At 40.2% G+C, this 10285-nt stretch overlaps 1 long non-coding RNA gene across 2 annotated transcripts; it reads left to right on the forward strand.

Annotated features, from left to right (window-relative positions):
- The first annotated feature begins 1682 nt into the window (after positions 1 to 1682).
- On the forward strand, positions 1683 to 9884 carry LOC112653705 (uncharacterized). 2 transcript variants are annotated; one of them, XR_003132397.3, is made up of 3 exons: positions 1683 to 2040; positions 2762 to 2902; positions 9738 to 9884. It is a non-coding gene; the product is annotated as an uncharacterized LOC112653705 (long non-coding RNA). The 2 variants fall into 2 exon arrangements; XR_007409639.1 differs by lacking the exon at positions 1683 to 2040 and adding an exon at positions 2230 to 2368.
- The last annotated feature ends 401 nt before the right edge of the window (positions 9885 to 10285 follow it).

Here is a 10285-nt window from a genome sequence, read left to right on the forward strand (position 1 = left end):
ACATCTTGAGGCAAAGGAGAGATATTGTCTGTCATTTATACTTGCTGCTTGAAGCTTAGAAGAATATATTAATGCATTTGGTACTTTTGTGTTTTTTTTTTAATATGTCTAATTAAAAAGTAGAAGATATCCACCAGTTTCCTCCTAAAAGCTCATACTACCTCTAACATAAAAAGCAAACAATTGAATATTGATTGTATGCAAGGCACTGTGGTCAGCTCTTCATACATTTTTTTTCTCTGATCCTCAGCCAACCTTACAAGATAGGCATAACTTTTCATAGTTCACAGATGAAGTCATTGAATCTCAGAGAGGTTAAGTTACATGCTTATAGTCACACAGCTTGTAAGTTATTGTGAGTGGGACTGCAGATTTGAACTGTCTCACTTTCAAATCCCCTCATCCTTGAGTTATACAGTTTGCCATATCCATTGAAACTGCTTTAGATTTAACTATGTATCTTCCACTTAAGCATCAAAATAAACTCACCAGAATTTATAGGCTTTTCAAAAACATTTGTAAGACACTAGTTATTAGAAAACTGGGACCAGCCAAAATATATTATGTCAGTTCTTCATGCAAGATTCGATCCTTTAAAAAATTCTTGTGACTTTTGTTTATTATAGTATGCCACAAACGATGAGCTGATACTAATTAAAGACCACATGAAACACCTAGTTTCATCCACTTTCCTTCTAAATATGACCATTTTCTCTGTAAATATAAAGTTTGGACCGAACCCTAATGTCCTAATAAAGGAACCCTGAATACACAGGTCACATGCATATTAGATTAAGGTTTGGAATAAATGGAATATTAGGACCTCAAAGACTAATGTCCCCTGAAAATATGATCGAATTCTACTAGGAAATTTTGTCTTTATTTCCCTTGCCTGTGTGTAAAAATAGCAACCATGGAAGAGGGGCATTTATGGATATTGCTACCTCTTGCAGGAAACTGGCTCTAATTAAGAAATAAAAGCAAAAAGTGTTCTTGTATACAAAAGTCATTCTTTTATTCAATTATTTTCTTGCTTCATTCCCCTTTTATTTTTTAGTTTTTTAAAGATTTTATTTATTTACTCATAAGACACACATAGAGAGGCAGAGACATAGGCAGAGGGAGAAGCAAGCTCCCTCGGGCCATGTAGGACTAGATCCCAGGACCCCGGGATCACGACCTGAACCTAATGCAGATGTTCAACCACTGACCCATCCAGGTGCCCCGACCGACCCCCTCCCTTTTAAGAGTTTTAGTTACTTAAATAATCTTTACACCCCGTGTGGGGCTCGAACTCAGGACCCTGAGATCAAGAGTTGCATGCTCTTCATATTGAGGTCCCCAGGTACCCCTTTTTTCTCCTTTTCCCTTTTCATTCCTTCCTTCCTCTTCCCTCCATCCTTTCCTCCCTCCTTTCTTCTTCTTCTTCTTCTTCTTTTTTTTTTTTTTTAATTTCCCCCAAAACGTATTAAACTCCAATGCACTTCTTGAATTCACTTTTCCTCTTTTTCCCAGACATCTCTGTGTAAAGTGGCTGAAAACGACTTCCGTCCCAGCCCCGCAAGGGTAAGATACAGGCGTGTCATTGGTGCCCGCGTTGATTTAAATGCAATGGGAGACCTCGGGGACGCTGCCACCTGACCGGTGGGTCCCGCGTAGGAGGGATCTGTGGCGCCCGCACGGCCGGTGAGCGGCCGGGTTTGCAGCGGCGCGGGGCTAACGTGCCACCGAACAACACAATTAGCTGCTGACACACCAGGTGCTGCCTGTTTCCTGCCACGTTACACTTTTCACGTGCCATGTAATGGTGTTTGCAAAGTACTCCCCGGTCTTCAGTTTGCCAGCCTGCCCCCGCAGCCACCGCCCCCGCCGCCCCGCGTTCCTCCAGGCGGTCCCGGGGGACTCGCGGAGCTGCGTGCGGCTGGGCTGCAAAGGCGACTCCAGCAAGCGCAGCCTCCGCGCCCAGCTGTGGCCCAGCGACTGAACGCCTGCCACCAGGCACCGTTTATTCCACTTGTATGCTGCGGATGAAGCCAATCGGTACGGTCATTTCGCTTTCGTTTACGTTGAAAGAAGAGGGAAAGCGGCTCTAACAAACTCGGGCACTTTGGTCGCTGCGTGTGCCCATTGGCTGCCGGCGCGTCCGGCCGGGCGCCGGGGGGCTTCGGAGGGGCTGGGCTTTTCTGGCTCCTCCCCCGCCCCCTCTTTGAAGCCGCTGCGCGCTGCCGCCCGCCTGCTTGGTGCCTTCCAAACCCGCCTCATCCCTGCGATAGACAATACCCACTCTATTGTTTTCTTCCTGCCGTCGTTATCCCTTTGTATTTACATAAAGGGGCTGCGCTCCGAGTGGGCCTAGATGCTGACGAAGGTAGAGCGTCCGTGCGCTTGCTTGGATTGCGTTAGCGGCTGATTACTCGGCGCTGCCCCCGAGCCTCGGCTCTTCTCCGCTGGAGCACACTGTAATTTAGATTTGCATCGTGTCCGATTACATGGGGGGTTAGGACACAGCCAAACGTGTTTTGACATTAGGTTTTAATCGTCTCGCCCCCACCCCCCACCCCATGGTGTTTACGGGAAGAAGCGTAGTGGTAGGTGTGGCAAGACCCTTCGGATGGTTTGTTTGATTGGGTCCTACCAGTCTTATTCCTGTTGAAGCCAGGAGCATTATCTGTCTCCCTCAGGAGTAAGCAGCCTCCTTTCCATCCACCGCGGTAATTTCAGTTCGTGTTGAGGGTTAACTCGTGTTTGTTCCATCCTTTAGGCGATTTGCATTCATTTCTACAGCAACTCTATGAACTGGTCCTGTGATTCCCATTTCACCAAAAGGGAAAAGTGGTACTCACCTTTGTGCAGCAGAGCCACGCAAGATCATCACCTTAAGAGAGTGGGTGCGAGCCTGAAAGTGAGTCCCTTACACGTTTGTGCTTACCTCCCCACTCTAGGATTATGGGAATGCATTTGAGAAGCAAAGGGTCCGTTTGTGTAGGGTTGTTTGGTGAGGGGAGGGGTATTTGCAAATACTGTACAGCTGGATCTTCACTAATATTTGAGTTAACCAGTCCTCACAAATATCTCACACGGTGGGTGAGAAGCATTCCCACTCTGTCCTAGAGGGTCATTAGGAGGGTTCAGGCCGAGCAGGCCATCTGGACCAGAAACTCCCAATTGGCCTTTGGTCTAACAAAATGTGTCCAATTTTCAAATGTGTTGTTATTTTACAAACTTGATCATCACAGAGCAGTGGTCTGACCTGGCTATTTTCTTGGGTACTCCTGAGCCCTCTGGGACTACATGACACACTCTCAGGGGTGTTCACAGGGATCCATAGGGTAGAGTGCCTTTTCTGTGCTCATGCCAGTTCAGGGGGATAACTTCTACTCCAAAGCAGAGCTGGGTCTCTGCCGTCCCAAGCAGTCAACCACTCTCAAAGCATTTGGCAGCAATCAGAGCAAAATTTCAGGTTGGTTCTCTGAAGTTAACGTGGTTCAATAAAAAGGATGGACTTTTTCATAGTTTTTCTGATAGTTCCAACATGAAGCTGCCACATTATGAGCCAACTCATGAGCAGAGGGTTGTAGTAGAAAGAAGGGCATGGATTTGAGAGCCATCTGGTCTTCCCCGGCTCCAGGAAGAAAGGCCAGTTATTAATTTTTGTGAGGTTTAGTTTTCTCTTCTGGAGGGTGGAGATGATAAATATCTATCTACCTTTTGGAAATGTAAGGACAAAATAAAATAGGCATCTCATCATCTCTGTTATATAATAGAAACTCAAGGCAATGGATCAATCTCTTCTCTTTCTTCTTTTTCATTATCTTTTCCCTTTCTTACCTTTCTTTATCTTAGGTTTTACCACCATACTCCAAAGAAAATGGAAACTCTCTGATGATTTCTCCCTTGCTTGCACACCTGACATTTCATTGGGCACCAACAACTGACTATTCTACCTTTCTAGTGTCACTAATGCCCTGACATTGTGCCCATCCACACAGCCTACATCATTTCTCATCTCTGTGTCTAGTCTCTTGACCTTCAGGCTATCTGTCCTAATGCTGCCAGAGTCATCCTTCTGAAATTCAGGCCAAGCCATGTCAGTCCATATTATATCTTCAATGCTAAGGCACTTAAATATTCAAAAAAGTAAGAACTCTATTTTTTTATTGAAGTATAGCTGATACACAAAGTTATATTAGTTTCAGGCATGCAATGCAATGATTGAACAAGTCCATACATCATGGTATGCTCACCACAAGAAGCCAGGGTTGTTGTTGTTGTTGTTGTTGTTTTCTCCAATTTGTTTTTAGCTATATTTGCTCAAGTATATTTGGCCATTAAACAGCTATGAACATTTCATGGGACACTATAGTTAAAAGGACAGCGATTTGGGAATCACTCTTTTAAAAGTGCTATAAAGCTTCTCTTGGCTCTGTAGAAGTATTTCTCCATGTTCCATTATTACTTCACTGGTGATAGTAAAGAAAAGCAGGTGTCCAGATTGTTATCTACAGACTCACTTTTAGGCTAACATTCAGTAAGCACTTATTCCATGCCAGGTACTATGTTAAACATTTTACATGCATTGACTTACCAAATATTCCCCCCACTCCTACTAGGAAACAATTATTATTTTCTAGGATGGAAGAGAAATCAGATGACTCTCCTAAGTTATTTCACTAAAGTAGTGGGGCTTGAGTATACACAGCCATTGGGCTGATCCCATTTTTAAGCAGGCAGACCTCTTCTGGGGTTTTGTATTTTATTTTATTTTTTAAAAAGATTTTATTTATTTGTTGCAGAGAGAAGAGAGAGAGAGAGAGAGAGAGAGAGAGAGAGAATGAGCAGAGGGAGCAGCAGGCTCCCCATTGAGCAGGGAGTCCCAATGTAGGGCTTGATCCCAGCATCCTGGGATCATAACCTGAGTCAAAGGCAGACACTTAACCCACTGAGCCACCCAGGTGCCCCAGTGTTTTGTATTTTAAAAGTTTGGACCACACCATGGCATTTGCCAATTCAAGTGCCTTCCAAAGTACACCTGCCCTGCTGTTACCAGGTAACAGCTCTGACATTCATCATCTGGAATATTCTGGAGACATTTAAGTGAAACACCGAAAAGCACCATATTTGTTCTCCTAATTCTGTCATATTCTATACCCTGTTGGTGTCTCTAGCCACCTTGTAAATGAAAACGGTTCTTTTTCCCCGCTGAGATCCAGCCGAGAGCTAAAATTTTTACTCCTTTTTCCTTAACCAGGGGTTTCTGGTTAAACCAATTTATCTCCATTAGTTTAATCACAGGGAGTTGGGGGTTGCAGCTCTGAGTTTGGGAAGAAGTAGAGTGAAACCACGTGGCCTATAGGTTGGAGGAAGAGGCCAAATACTCCTGTTGATATGGGAGGAAGACTTGTGCAGGACGAAGCAGGGCTCCACCCATCCTGCTGCTTGGTGTCTCGGTTGTCCCATCGCATGGTGTACACTGAGAGCCTCGCTTCCAGGCACAGGACTGCTCAGCATAAGAACTCTCCTGTTTGTCTCTGACCAAGCTGAAAGAAGTGAGTTGTGTGATTCAGACAAGTCATTTTTTTCTTCTAGATCTATGCAATGGGATGCTCCCATGACCCTGGCCTCCTCATTCTTGTTCTGGATCCTTGCCTTCAGCTACTCCTCTCTCTCCTGCTCTTGCCTCTGAAATGCACCACCACACCACCCTCAAGCCCGGCTCAAGTCTGGCCTTCCTTGACCATGCTAATACCCCACACTGCCTTCCTGCCTCCTTACCACCACCACAATACTCTGCCTCCCATTCCCCACTTCGCCCTTTGTTCATCCCAAAGCATTTATCATTGTTTAGCCTAATTTACTTAAATATGTTATTTTTAAAGCATTTTTAATATAAAACCGTACGGATAATAGAGTTCCCATATAGCTTTTTTCCCTGCCTCACTTTCCCTAATAGTAACATCTTGCATTAGTGTGGTATATTTGTTATGATTGATGAGTCGATATTGATACATTATTATTAACTAATGCCCATAGTTTACATTAGGATTGACTCTATGTCCTACAGTTCTATGGGTTTTGAGAAATGTATCACGACACACACATATATATATATATATCACTGCAGTATCATCCAGAATGGTCTCAGTGCCCTAAAAATTCCCTTTGCTCTACCTTTTCGTCCATCCCTCCCTTATGTCAAACTCCAGGCGACCACTGATCTTACTACTACTGTCTTTTCCCAGAATGCCATATAGCTGGAATTCAGACGGTAGGTAGCCTTTGCTGATTGGATTCTTTCACTACGCATTTAAGGTTCTTCCATGTCTTTTAGTGACTTGATAGCTCATTTCTTTTTATTACTGAATAATATTTTGTTGTCGGGATGTACCACTGTTTAACCATTCACTGAAGGGTAACTTGGTTGCTTTCAAGTTTTGGCAGTTATGAATCAATTTCTATGAACATTCATGAGCAGGTTTTCTTTTCTTTTCTTTTCAATCTTTTTTTTTTAAGATTTATTTATTTATTTATTTATTTATTTATTTATTATTTATTTATTCAGAGAGAGAGAGGCAGAGACACAGGCAGAGGGAGAAGCAGGCTCCATGCAGGGAGCCGACGTGGGACTCGATCCCGGATCTCCAGGATCCCACCCCGGGCTGCAGGCGGCGCTAAACCGCTGCACCACCGGGGCTGCCCTTTTCTTTTCTTTTCTTTTCTTTTCTTTTCTTTTCTTTTCTTTTCTTTTCTTTTCTTTTCTTTTCTTTTCTTTTTTTTCATGAGCAGGTTTTCTAAGGGATAGGAGTTTTCAACTCATTTGAGAAAATACCTCAAACTTTCTCATTTGGAGAAATATCTGGGTGGCTCAGCCAGTTGAGAGTCCGAGTCTTGGTTTTGGATCAGGCCATCGTCTTAGGGTCATGAGATCAAAGCCCCACATTGGGCTCCATGCTCAGTGAGGAGTCTGCTTGAGGATTCTCTCCCTCTCCCCTTCCCCTAGCTCATGTGTGTCCTGTCTCTCTTTCTCAAATAAATAAATAAATCTTAAAAATAAATACCTAGGAGAATGGTTGCTGAACTGTGTGGTAAGCCTATGTGTAGCTTTATAAGAAATGGCCAAGTTGTCTTCCAAAAATGGCTATACTAGCTTACTTTTTTTTGACTTTGTTTTAATTGTATGTCTCATCAGCCATTATAGAAGTGCCTGTTTTGTACAGCCTCCTTACCAAAGCAGGTTGCCAAACTAGGATTTTTGCCAGTCTAAGATGTGTGAAATTGTATTTCAAGGTAGTTTGAATTTACATTTCTTATTTTAGGAGTGAATTTGGTATGTTTTTTACATTTGAGAGTCACTTGGTTTTCTATTTCCCTGAACTGGCAATTCATATCTCATGCCCATATTTCATTCAAGTTCTTAGTATTTTTTGTCTTTATTTCAACAGGGCTATATATATTAAGGATGTAAATCTTTCATTGGTGGTATAAATTGCAAATATTTCCCCAAGTATGACATTTGTCTTTTTATTTGACACTTGTTGTTTTTCCTTTATTACGTTAAATGTTCTTTTTTAAAAAAATTTTATTTATTTATTCATGACAGACACAGAGGCAGAGACACAGGCAGAGGGAGAGGCAGGCTCCATGCAGGGAGCCTGTTGTGGGACTTGATCCCCAGTCCCCAGGATCACACTCCAGGCTGAAGGTGGCGCTAAACCGCTGGGCCACCAGAGCTGCCCATTAAATGTTCTTTATTAGAGTCAATTTTACAGTTCTTTCCATTATTGTGTACTGATTTTGAGTGGTAGTTAGAAAATTTTCCCCTTCTGAGATTATAGAAGAATTCGTCCACTTTTTTTTTGAAAAATCTCTGATCCATTTGGACTGTATCGGACTGTAATGTATGAAAACAGATAGAATTTTATCGTATTCCATGTGGTGATCCATGATCTTAACATTACTTATTAAAAAATCTACTTTTTCCCAACTGATTTTTGAGTTGTCACTTTTATATATGCCAGATTTCCATGTGGACTATTTCTGCATTTTATATTTTATTTTATTCATTTGTTAATTTATGCATGTACCAAAAACACTATTTCCTTTACAGATCATTTATAATATTTCAATATGTGGTAAAACATGTTTCCCCTGAAGAAGAAATTTTTTTTCTGATTTTTGAGATACAATTTATCTGCAATAAAATTCATCTGTTTAAACTGACAATGTGCTGCATTTTGTCAAAAAACATCAAACTGTGAAAACCACCACTACCATAATGATGCCAATAATCTCCAACATAAGCAGTTTCCTATTGCACCTTTGCAGTTGATTCCTTCCTCTGTCCCTGGGAAACCGGTGAGGTGCTTTTTTTTTTTTTTTTGTCAATGTAGATTGCGTTTTTTATAATTTAATGTAAAAGGAAACATACCGTATTCACTCTTTAATATCTCATTGCTTTTACTCAGCTTAATTGTTTTAAGATTCATAATGTGTGGCAGTAGTTTGTTCTTTTATATTTTAAGTAGAATTTCATACTATGCATAAGCTGTATTTTCTTTATGCATTCACCTGTTGATGGATATTTGCGTTACTTCTAATCTCCTTGGTTCTTCAAAATAAAACTGCTCTGCATGTTTCTATGTAAGTGTTTGTATAGACATATGCTTTCATTTTTATTAGATAAATATTTAGGAGTATAAGTATTTTCATAGATAAATAGTTAGAAATGAATGCATGTTGATTTTTTTAAGAAACTGCAAAGAATATTCCAAAGTAACTAGACCCTTTTAAATTCCACTAGAGTCCCACTGTTCCATATCTTCATCAACACTTAGTGCTAGCAGTCTTTTTAATTTGGACTTTTATAATGGATATATATTGCTATTTTGTGGTGATGTATCTACTTTTGCGAAGAGTCTGTTCAAATTTTTTCCTTTTAAAAAATTGTGTCTTTTTTAATATTATTGAACTACATGAATTCTTTGTATATTCTGGGTAAAAGTTCTTCCATCAGATATATGTATTACAAACATTTTCTATCATTCTGTGTCTTTTTATTTTCTTAAAGAAACACAAATACTTTTTATTTCAAAATAGTCATATTTATCATGTTTAATGGTTTTTCTGTTTAGAGACCTTTGCCTACCCCAAAGTTGCAATGGTTCCCCTCCCTTTTATTCCTTTACCTTTGGCAGTATATCTGTGGTCCATTTTCAGTAAATGCTTTGCTGTGTGATATAAGGGTGAGGGTCAGTTTCCTTCCTCCATAGAGTTGCCCAGTTGTTTCAGTGTGATTTGTTGTAAAGAATTCTTATTCTCCATTGTCAAGTATCAATTGGCCACATATGTGTGTCTTTTTCTAAACTCTTTATCCTGTTCTATTTATCTGATTATTTTTCACCAATAACACATGGTCTTGAAATTTGGTAGTATAAATTTTACATCTTGATTCTTCTTTTTAAAATACAACTCTTTTAGTTGATTTGAGCTTCTATATAAATGTTAGAACCAGCACATCAAAGTTTGAACTTTTTTTCAAAGAAATGAAAATCTGGTAGAATTAGAATTAGATTAGATTGAATATTTAGATCACTTTGGAGGAACACATTGAGTTTTTTAATTAAGGAAAATAATATATATATATATATCTGTATTCCTTTAGGTCCTTTTTAATATTTATCAGCCTTATAGTTTTCAGGGTAAATAACTTACATACCTTTTTAAAATTATTTTTTTTTTAGAGTGTCTGGGTGGCTCAGTTGGTTAAGCATCTGCCTTTGGGTCATGATCCAGGATCCTGGAATGGAGTCCTACATCAGGCTTCCTGCTCAGAAGGGAGTCTGCTTCTCCCTCTGCCCCTTCCCACCCCTGCTTGTGCTCTCCCTCTCTCTCTCATAAAAATAAATAAATAAAATATTTAAAAATTATTTAAAAATTATTTTATTTTTTAAGATCAATTTATTTATACTAAAAACAAACCCAGTTCACCAATTTCTTTCACCCCTACTGCCCACCTCTGGCAACCATCAATTTGTTTTCGGATTCCACATATAAGACAGATCATATGTTAGTTGTCTTTCTCTATCTGACTTATTTCACTTAGCATAAAATCTTTGAGATTTATACATGTTGTCATGAATGGTAAGATTTTATTTCTTTTTATGACTGTATAAATATTCCATTGCATGGCCCTTCATGAAGATGATGCTGAAAGTGAAGAAGGAAGCCCCTGCCCCTCCCAAAATGGAAGCCAAAACAAAGACTTTGAAGGCCAAGAAAGTAGTGTTGA

The sequence above is a fragment of the Canis lupus genome, chromosome 3, assembly GCF_003254725.2.
Source record: "Canis lupus dingo isolate Sandy chromosome 3, ASM325472v2, whole genome shotgun sequence".
NCBI classification, from domain to species: Eukaryota; Metazoa; Chordata; class Mammalia; order Carnivora; family Canidae; genus Canis; species Canis lupus.